Here is an 11,245-nt window from a genome sequence, read left to right on the forward strand (position 1 = left end):
CTGTTGTGGCGTGTCTCTCACTAAAGAGCCTGCCAGCGTTGGCACCTGGGAGGAAGAGACACGATCCCCAGGCAGGCTGGCTGGCTAGACTAGCCATCGCTGGCAGGCTCTTCACATGTGTATTTGTGTGTATGTATGTTTGCGAACATGTCTCTTACTTCTTTATTGCTGTGATAAAACACATTAGATTGAACCCTAGCTTGGACAAACAGACTTGAAGGACATTCTAGAAGAACTGGGAAATTTTGACTGTTAGATAAATCACAAAAGATTATTCTCTTTTAAAGTGTGATATTGGTTTGTTTCTTTTGCATGTTTACATGTAGTAGTTGTTAACATATATATGCATACATGTATATGTATAGGCGTGTGTGTGTGTGTGTGTGTGTGTGTGTCCAGGCCAGTGGTTCACAACGACTATCTTTCTTGAGCCTTCTTCACTTTATTTACTGAGGTAACCCCAGCTCCATGGGTCCCGGGTCTGTCTCCTGAATACCAGCTAGGGTTACAGGAGAGCCAGCAAACCTGCCTGCCTGGGGTTTATGTGAGTTCTAGGGATTGGAATCTATCCTCACGTTTGCACAGGAAGCCCTTTATCCACTTAGCCGTCTACTCAGTGCTGTGACACCGCTCTTTAAATCTGCATACACACACACACACACACACACACACACACACACACACACACACTTTAAAAAAAAATTCTTCAATCTCCATTAGGATTCACAAATCAATGAATCTGTTATCAAAGGGCCATGAAGCTCCATCCTTCACCACACACATCCAGGGGATCTGGGCCCCTCAGAAGCACAGTTCATATCTCCTGCAGATGCCTCCAGGCTCAGCTACTCGATGCAGCTGGTGCATTTAACTGTGTGATCTAGAGGGAACGGAAACCCCAACCACCACTGAGAACCCTTCTTCTGGGTATCTGCCTTGGGGAAGAAAATAAAGAGGCTGGAGTCTGATTCTCTCATGTGACAGATGAGGGGCACTGAAGAGGCTGGCTCTCTGCATGCTCTCTAGAGCGCCTGACATCTTTCTTCTTCTGCAGCGGAGATCATGAAGCCAGCTGGCCCCGTCATGCCGTCCTGGTAACACGGCGGGAGGCTGTGGGCTAGGGTCTGGGCCTCAGCTTCACAGGCTCTGAAATTCAATTTGTCAGTTCACTGAGGAATAATGAGGAGGGGGTAGCAGAGATACACCACCCAAACTTACAGTCTCGTATTTGAGAAGCAGGATGCCAGGGTATGATTGTTGCAAGGGGCAGCAAACGGGACCATATTTGTTCCCTCAGTAACTAACTGGTCAATACATTCTGGAGACTGAAGAGTTAGAAAGGTGATCTTGGAGGGTCAGGCTCATCGTCCTGCTTCTCTGACAGCTGGCCTTGTCCCATATCAGGGATCGACCACTGCCATTTTTTTTTTCAGATGAGGGGAGGCACACCAGCCGCCTGTTGAGTCTCTGTTTCCTAGGCTTCATTTAAACTGCTTCTTTGCATACTTTTTTTTTTTTATTAATTTTGATTAAAGTTGCATCTTCCGTTGCATCGATTACAGCTCATTGGCGCCTAAACGAATTAAGACACGCACCCCCGCTGCACACTTGAGAGCACCTGCTCATTTCAAAGTGGGGGCAGGTTGCAGCCATGTCATCTCTGGTTGGGTTTCGTTAGCTTCCTGGTGACTCGCAGGAGTCCTTTCTGTCAAGCTTGCTCCTCACGTGGCAGCCCCGGGAAAAAGGTTACTCGGCACAGCCGGTGAACTGTCCCTGTCCCTTTGATGACATGGGACAAAGGAGACTCTTAGTAAGAGAGCCATTTCCTGCTGCCGATGAGCAGCTGTTGAACGACCCTGCAGGTCGTTCAAGGCGCCCCTGGCGGGATGTGTGAACACAGCAGGCCTCTGTGACTCTCGAGAAACACAGTTTCAGATACACACAGCACACAGCTTTCTTTATGGAGGGTCTTCCGTGAGCAGGAAGAGATTGGAAGCAGTCCCAGTCCACTGAAGCCACGAAGGTAAACGGAGATATGTAAAGGGGTGACGACAGGGGACACTGTCCTTTGTTGAAGACCCTGTGATGAACTGAAACGGGCAATATTCTTGTGAACTAGAGCTAGGTGGACAGAGCCTCTTGGGGCTTCGTGGTGTGTGTGTCTGTATGTAAGCCTGTGTGTCTCTGTATGTGTATATGTCTGTTATATGTATGTGTGTCATATGCACAGATTGCGTGTGTGAGCACAGTTCAAGAATAGAGTCCTGTGAGAATTCTGAGGGCTTGTAAGAAATCTCCAGCAAAACAAGGGTCTTGGGACCACAGTTTCCTCAAAACATGGAATTGTTCTCGGAATGTGTTTTTGTGCTCCTTGCAGGTGTGGTGGAGAGGAGTGAGTTTACTTCCGCTGTTCTTATTCTTATGTCTCCTTGGAGGGGGGAAAAACCATTTTTTTTGCCACTTGTGGCTTATCCTTATGATTGTCACACTTCACTTGGTGATACTTCTTAACCTTCAGAGTATAAGTTGTCAGATGCTCCGAATAAAGCTGCCTGTTACTCCATGCTTCAGTCAGCCTCCTTTTGAGGCTCTGTTCTCTCAGGTCCAGTCAGCTAACTAGAGCTTAAGACAAACATGCATGCCCAGAGGCCAGGGGAAGACATCAGCTGTTCAGCTCTCCCATCCTCTCCCTTATTCCCTTGAAACAGGGTCTCTCATTGAACTTGTAGCTAAGCTGACAAGAAGCACATCCCCAGTGACCCGTATGTCTCCGGGCCCGGCAGTGCTGGAATCCCAGGCACGCAGAGCCATGCCTGGCTTTTTATGCGGGAGCTGATCTGAACTCAGGGCTTCATGCTTGCTCAGCAAGCTCTCTCCCACACTTAGCCCTCTCTCCAGTTCCATCGTTTAGTTCTAAGAAGGAATAAAGAACTCTCCAGGGGCTGGGGATACAGTATGGAGGGCACCCCAGTATCACTAGCCCCGCCCCCACTCTGCCCTGATCCGTACCAGGTGGGTGTGGCCACCTCATGCCACCTCACATGCTTTGAATACACACAGCAGAAGGTGTTAAAATGTTTTCTCAAGGACAAATTACCACATCAAGGTCACAAGCATTTAAGTGCATGCATCAGCGACTCTTTCATTACAAAAATCACAAAGCTAACACATGTGGAAGGTTCTACTTTCCCCATTCATCGCTAGCACCTCCAGCAGGCACCTGTCAAGGCCGAGCAAGATCTCTGGGGTTGGAGTCACATTTGCTGCTTGTGACTGCTGTCACCTCTCATGCCCACCTCGCTGTTGTTCCAGAGTAAGCAGTCCTGAGCAGCCTGTCTGTCTCCACCTCCAGCCCTCCGCCTCTTCCACTCTTGGCACAGTTGGAGGCCCCTGCTGCATTTACACGCTATACTGGATCCAAGGACTGTGAAAACATGGCTCTGTGGATGATTTGCCTGGCTCACGTTCAGGTGTTGCTGAGGGAACTGCCTCCCCTGCAGAGTATTTATGGCCATGACATACCAGCATTTCAGCCTTCCTGTTATCATTCGGAGGATACTGTTATCTATTACGACTATATAGTAGCTATATATGCAAAGATACATGCAAGCTGTGACATTTATGGTTGCATAATGAGTGATTAGCATCATTTAAATAATGTGTTTTAAATATTCAAATTGTGTACAGGTTGCACTGAGTTGTTAGCACCAGTGAATAATCGGATACTTTTAAATATTTAAATTGTGTCTATTTCTCACATTATGATTAAGGGATCGTTAAATATGGACATGGGTCTGAGTTGTGATTTGCCTATTTCCTTAGGATAAATATTTGGTGTGAAGTTGTTGGGCCTATGGGTGAGAAAATCCTTTTCCTTCTCTAAGGTTTGAATTACATCATCAGTTTCTCCCCTAAAAAGTAACATCTAGCCACAGTGTATGAAAGGTCGTATTTCCTATCACATCTCCAACACTAGATGTTATCAGTCTTTTTAATGTTCACATAGTTTTGTCAGGAACTAGTGACTCAATATTTTTCTCACTGATGTTTTTAAAGAGGAAAACATCATCAAGAGCTTTAATGTATGACGCCATGGGACCACACAGGGCAGAAGAGAAAGGAACTTAACAGGGTACATTTGGAAAACAGGGGCCTGGTAGGATTGCACCTCACAGCTTGGCTTTTGGGTTTGTTTTCTCATTTGTTTGGGATTCGCGGCACTGTTTATAAAAATATTCAAACACACATCTCATCTCCCTCTCCAGCCGGGACTGTTGCCGAAGGAACTGGATATGCAAATCGTACTTAAACATGTGGATATGGGATTGCTCTAAAGTAGACTTATGTTTCTGTTACAGAACACGGCTCGAGGATGAATTTATCTGAAGGGCTCCAAGAGCTAATAAATGTTTCATTTGCCACTACTTTAAGCTGGTACCAGTTAGGTTTGTGGACTTACGCTAATTTCCTGACTCCTACTAGGCTTTTAAATATGATCGTATTTGTTCACCTCATTGCTTTTCCCCAACTGCGAGCCTGCGGTGGTAATTTGGTAGCTCTTGCATTCTCATTTCTTCTCTTTCCTCCCCTCTCCTGCACTATTTTATTGCAGGCAGCTGTTACTGTAAGAGTCTAAGGAGGGAGCAGAAGGTTTTTCTTCATCCTGATGAAAACCGGGCAATATTGGACATGTGACAGTGACAGCCACTCAGAAAGCTATTTATCAGGATCTCAGCCTCTGGCCAAAGGAAGGAATGGAAAAGGACTCTGTGACCTGAAAGTGTGCAGCATTATCTGCCTGAGGGCCACAGCCTGGCAGAACAGCTGAGCAAGGCTTCACACAGCATTGGAGTTGGGGGAGGGTGGGGGTGGCGTCACCATCACCAGAAAAGCACTTTCCTTGGTTCTGGAAATGAACTGAGAACTAGGTAGGATCAACTCATTCTTCCTCACACTACAGCTGATGATTTAGGCTGCCGAACATCCCCATTTCACAGACCAGGGAGAAGAAGCTGGGCGGTCTCAGTGACCAAGCAGTGCAGGTCAGAACCAGATGTAAACACAATCTGGCTGCCGCAGAGCCTGTACGCTCTGTCCCCAGCATTGTCTTGTTCTGGGACACTTCAGTTAATCGCACCATCATATCGGGGATCTTAATGAATGGCACCTGGTGCAATCACCATTAAGGTCCTGAAGAGACTCCAAAACAGATTAAAAGAAGCTCCAGTATATCCTGGGGTACCCTTTGAGCCCTGACCCGCCTTTAAACCCCCATTGTATCTATGGCTCAATACTAAAGCATGCTCACCACGCTGTATTTCGGCTCTGATTTGGTGGCAAACTTCTCTAGATTTTATATGCTTATAAGAGCAATATGTACCGTCTGTGTAAGGCAAGTCCTTTCATAACCTTCCATCCATCCATCCGTCCATCCATCCATCCCACAAACACCTTCCAATCATTTTTCCACTGCTCTAGACATTGAGGGTAGAGAAGTGAACCAGGGAGCCTGAGATTCCTTTGTTGGGAACAGAGGCAGGCGGCAACTGAAACAAATGAAATCTCCAGATTAGTAAGTAGAAGTGCCCAAGAAGAAAGTCAACGTGGAGGAAGGGGACAGAAAGTATCAGAGGAGTGACGGTGAGCAGATTAAAGGGCTATACGGAGTGACAGCTAAATCAAGACCATAGTAAATAAGCAGGGATAAGTCGCTTTGAATGTTTTTTCTAGGATGCGTAAAGGGTGAAAGCTGCTGTTTTATGGGAGGCAGAAGCCAGAGGGGTGCATAGGCACTTGACAAATGCTTGGGGACACACTTCGGGATGCCTTCTTTCACCATATGCATGATTCGTAAAGCTACAGTTGTTAGGTGAAACAGAGGATAGATACCCAGTAGGATGTGAATTTTGGATGAGTAATGATTAATTCTTCAAGTGCTTGAAAACATTTCATGCCACGTGTTTCTATGAAAAAAGTATTTGTTGCTTTCATAAACGTCAGACGCAAGCGAGCACCCTCCACTTTCACCTGCCAAAGTGAAGTCGGCACTTCCCTTTCTTCATCAAAAAGAGGTAAATAAAAACTCTTGCTTAGCTGGGAGAAAAATTAACACATTTGTGATTTTTAGGCCAAGGAGGGGGGAAACTATTGATTTTTTAAAAGAATTAAATCAAGAGATGTGTATGGCCAGAAGTTAGGAACAAAACAACAATTTAATAACGTGTTATATTTACTGCTTAGAAACTCACTGTTTACCTCTGAGAGGGAAATCTCTGAACATAGAAATGTTGAAGGGGAGCCAACAACAAGGCCTGCAAGCAGCTGCCGCCTCAGCTTTTTCTTTGAGTAAGTTTTATCTTCCAAAAGATGTCGCTTTGTTGTTCCGACTGGTCTTGAACTCCTAGACACAGGAAACATTCCTGCCTCCACATCTTGAGCAGCTGGGATTACAGTCACGTGTCTCCTCCCCCAGCATTTTTTAGCATGGGAGGTGGTGTATGTGTGTATCTTGAAGTGGCTTATAGGTGGACCTATGCAGGGTTATAGTTTTCACACTTTAAAAACTGAATTAGCACCAAGTACGATGATGACAAGCATCTTTTATTCCAGCACTTGGGAGGCACAGACAAGCAGATCTCTGTGAGTCTGAGGCTAGCCTTGTCTACATACTGAGTTCTAGGATAACCAGGGCTATATAGAAATATTCTCTTTTTTTAATAAAATGGCACTAGAGGAACTTAGATATTATACTGAGGCTGGGCAAGAGTGACAGAAAGGATTATGAATCTGAAGAGAATGAGGCTGGTGAGTTCAAGAGAGGAAAGGGAACTGACTTGGGTTTTAATTGTAACTTTTTGTTTTGACCGAGTTTCAGATTTCTACAAGAGACTCAGGAAGACCGGACCATTGCAGCACACCTAATTGCTATGTCTTTGTCTTTCTCAGCACAGGCAGGGACACAGGAACCCTGGGGGAAACCCGACGCTCCTTTATCTCCTGGTACCCCAGTGTCTACTTCTCAAAGGGAAGGGTGTCCTCTTACCAGAATGCAGCGACCAAAATCAGAGAATTAATGCTAGTATCTAGAGTCTATGACCTACTCTACAGTGTTCTGTTTTTGCCAAATATCCCGGTGACAACTTCTGCCGCAGAAGAAACCCGGGATCAGGCGTTACATTAGTTTATGTCTCCTTCCACCCGGGAGAGCTCCCCAGGCTTCCTCTCTGTAGCCTCCTGGCCAGTTCTCTTCCAACAGACTCCCCTGTTGGGGTCTGTCTGCTCTTTCCTCGGGATTAAACCCAGGCCATGCTCATTTGGCAGGAAACCCACGGACAAGACGCTGTTCTCAGGGGCACCTGAAGTCTGGCGACCCCATCACCGTGAGCCTGTCATTTGGTCGCAGTGGCTTCTGCAAGGGTCCCCTGTGTCCTTTGATAACTTCTTTGGGGATTTACCCTGACATTACGACGACAGCCTGTCATTCCCTAGTCTTTCGCCAACTGCTGGCCTAGAGCAGTGGTTGTTTCGGTACTTGGAAATGTCAATTTTCAATCGTCAGATTTACATTTATTATTTCACATTTTGATTGCAAAGAAGAATTTCCTTCTACCCTCTCTCCCCTTTTCCCCCTTCTATTAATGTGGATTTCTGAATTCCTTTTACTCAATGGGTTATATGCGTTTTTCATCATTCTTCACTTTGATGTTCAGACTGTCTTGAATTTAGCACTGGCTTAATATTAAACGACTTGGAGTAACCAACACTGAAGTATATCAAGGTTTCCATAAGGAAAGAATTACGCTACCAAGATAACACTAACTGCCCCTGTCATCCCTAGGTATGGGTGATTTCATGTGTTAGAGGAGGCATTATATATATACATACATATATATATATATATATATATATACACACACATACATATATATGTTTGTATGTATATACTTAGCGTGCATTATCTCATTTAACTTTCATGACTTGGTGAGGAAGCTGTTGTGCCAATTGCTCTTCCACTTAAGTATGGCGACACCAAGGCCCTGAGGAAAATGAGTGGGTTCAGGAAGTTGTTACTACCGGAAGATTGTTGGGGTGACCTCTGGGACTCCATCTTCTGCAGCAGCCCCTTAAGTGTGTGTGTAAAAACCCCAGAAAAGAACGAGACTTTGCAAAACAGGAGTGCACTGCCCCAGCGGGCAGCTCACCTCACCCCGGAGCACTCCAGCCTTTCTGCATGCTTACACACACAGGATTTGGAAGCTGTTTGTATCTCTAAATTTGTATCACTCCATGGACTTCCCTAAACCCTCTTGATGGGAACCACCCCCACTGCGCAGAATCCATCGAGGGAAGCATGGAGGAGGAAATGGTCTGTGTCAATGTCCCAAGCCACAGGTCTAGAGAGGCATGACTTGGTCATGCCACCCTGGGAAACATGGTTTCCAGACACACAGAAGCTGTATCTGGGCTTTCTCAGAACTGACAGGACAGCAGACTGGGATTCTGCAGATGTGCAGCAGCTTTCCAGTTCTTCAGACCCAGGGGAAGACAGGACTGCAGCTCCCCGGAGGCTCTTCGGAGGCCCCCTGCATCCTTCCTGTGTGCTGGGCCCCTAGCTCTTCCCAAGTACCACCACCACCATCACCACCTCACTTAACAGAAATCACAGATTCTGTGAGCATGAGCTTAGGGAAAAGTGGGCGCTTTACCATGGTAAAAATAATTTCGACAACTACCTTGCCTTCGAGCGAAGGCACGGTTGGATCTGACCAGAACAGCCCCATCCTCCCCATCCTCCCCATCCTCCCCATCCTCCTGAGAGGGACAAACTAAAAATAAAAGGCGACAAGGTGCTTCCTGCCAGCCGGTAAATCCGATAGGCAAAGAAGAGACCTCAACCTGGCACTGGGTAGGGAACGCCTGCTCAGCTCCTTCCACCGGAGAGCAGCCATGTGGTTGGCAGAGTCAACAGCTGCCAGGCAGAAGCCCACAGATTAACCCATAGGTGGTGTTGAACCACTTCCCATTAAGATATTTGCAAAGCAAACAAAACTGATAGGCCCACTCTGAGGCCTGGGAGGCAGCCAGGAGGCTGGCTGGGCTTGTAGACACAAAGGGATCTCTGGGGAGGGGCGGGCAGGAAGGCTACTCCTGCCTGCATCTTGACTGTGTTGATCTTGGCCCCTAGGGCTGTCCTGTCCTGGGCTGTTTATTATCTAATCTCCCAATCATGGCACTCACAAAAATCCCTGTTTCTCCAAAGTTCTCCATCACTTTCTCCCCCAACCTCAGCCTTGCAAACAAAAAGACAACCCCAGGCTGCTCTGTTGGTTCACCTGATGAAGAGGTCAGGTGTGAGCAGAGAGGCTGCGACTTGCAGCCTTCAACAACTTTCACAGCCAACGCTCACTTGGGACAATCCAGATGGAAGCTGTCTTGGTAGATGTGTGCTCTCACAGGTAAGAGTCAGCTGCTGTGAGTCACAAAAGGAACTTGGGACTAAACACTAAGTTTTTTTCTTCTGACTCAAAGGAAGAAAAAAATGAAATCAAATTCGGAACTATGCACAGTTAATACATTTTCTAGCCTGTAAGATGATAACCTCGACATCTTTAAATGTCGATAGTAACACATATGCACATAGTTTATTTTTATATCAAGGGAAAATATTATGTCTTATAAGAACTCATACTTGAGTATCTTTTCTTAAAGTTTTCAAAATGGACCTGATGGGTGTTTTGGGCAGCGCTTTATACAGTGAGGGTCTGGGGGCAGACAAAGAGCCAAGCGCTAAACTGCTAGGAATGCTGAGGAGAAGGATCTGAGAAGCAGCCAGAACCAGCCACATTTTGTCATCATTTGAAATTGCCTTTTAGAATAGGAATGACAAGTTTATAGATGCAGGTGTCAATTATATGAAGAGAGAAGGAAGGGGGGAGGAAAGAGGAAGAAACAGGTTTCTTGGGGAAAAGTAGGGGTCTTTTCATACTGACAATCATTTTTATACAAAAGGAGAACACTAACTTTCCTCTAACTATACAAAATTAAAGAACATTTTTTTAAAAAAAGAACCTTGCTACATCATTCAGCTTTAGATGCTGTTCATCCAAATAGAATTGAGTGTGGCTTTATAGACATGCAATTTTCCCCAGCAGACGGTAACTCTAACTTTACAGAGCAACTTTGCTGATAGATAATACTTTCAGGCAGATCAAGCTAACCACAAAAGCTCCTGTCCACCAGACACCGAATGGAAGTCCCGGGTGGGATGGAGCTGTGACTGCAACATTTATGATGTGGATCGGAACACTGGAAACTGACTCTCAGCAGACAGCTCGTATTGTCTGAGGTACTAAGCACAAATCCCTGACTCTCGTAGTTGGGGATGGGTGGGGATAAGGTGGGAAAGGCTCACAATGCTGCAAAATGGACACTCTGACTTCCTATCTGCTTACGGTCCTATGCTCTAATCTCTAGCTGCTGACTTGAACTTGAGAAAGTAATCATAGACAGCTGCCAGTTAACACTTAACTGCTAAAAACAAATATCCAAAATCCACTAACTAGGGGCTGGAGAGATGGCTCAGAGGTTAAGAGCACTGGCTATTCTTCCAAAGGTCCTGAGTTCAATTCCTAGCAACCACGTGGTGGCTCACAACCATCTGTAATGCGATCTGGTGCCCTCTTCAGGCCTGCAGGCACACATGCAGGCATAAATAATAAATAAATCTTTAAAAGAAAACACTAACTAAATGTCTTTCTAAATGTGGGTTGTTTTTGCTTTGTTTTGTTTTGTTCATTTGTTTTTTTGATGGTGAATCTCTGAAAAGTGGCATGGTTTTAATGGCACTTCCTTATGTCATTAGTACTGCTGGCTTTTGGAGAAAGTCAGCTCTTCGCTGTACGAAAAGTTAATTAGCGTACTGAAGTCAAACCTAAGAGAACCAGAATGCATGAAAACACACTCATTCATCAACTACTTAATGCCTGTTATGGCCAAAGAGTCTAATTTCTAGATCCTGTGAGTTATGCAGATATGAGTGCTAGTTTTAGTTCTGGTCTCTCTCATGGGACAGAGAGAGAGAAAAGCTAATATTTTTGTTTGCCTATGGCACGCTGGGCAGTCCTCTAAATGTCTCTCATGGCTATTACCACATCAGCCATATGGGATAGGTGAAATTATTAAACACATACTTGTCTAAGCATGCATATATATATATATATATATATATATATATATATATATATAT

The 11,245-nt window shown here is 45.4% G+C and overlaps 1 protein-coding gene across 2 annotated transcripts in view; it reads right to left on the bottom strand.

Moving 5' to 3' along the window:
• Myo3b (myosin IIIB) overlaps positions 1-11,245 on the bottom strand; it is a 306,408-nt gene that overhangs the window by 73,658 nt on the left and 221,505 nt on the right. The window lies entirely within an intron of this gene.

This window comes from Psammomys obesus, unplaced genomic scaffold (assembly GCF_907164565.1).
Source record: "Psammomys obesus unplaced genomic scaffold, mPsaObe1.curated_primary_1811, whole genome shotgun sequence".
Taxonomy (NCBI): Eukaryota; Metazoa; Chordata; class Mammalia; order Rodentia; family Muridae; genus Psammomys; species Psammomys obesus.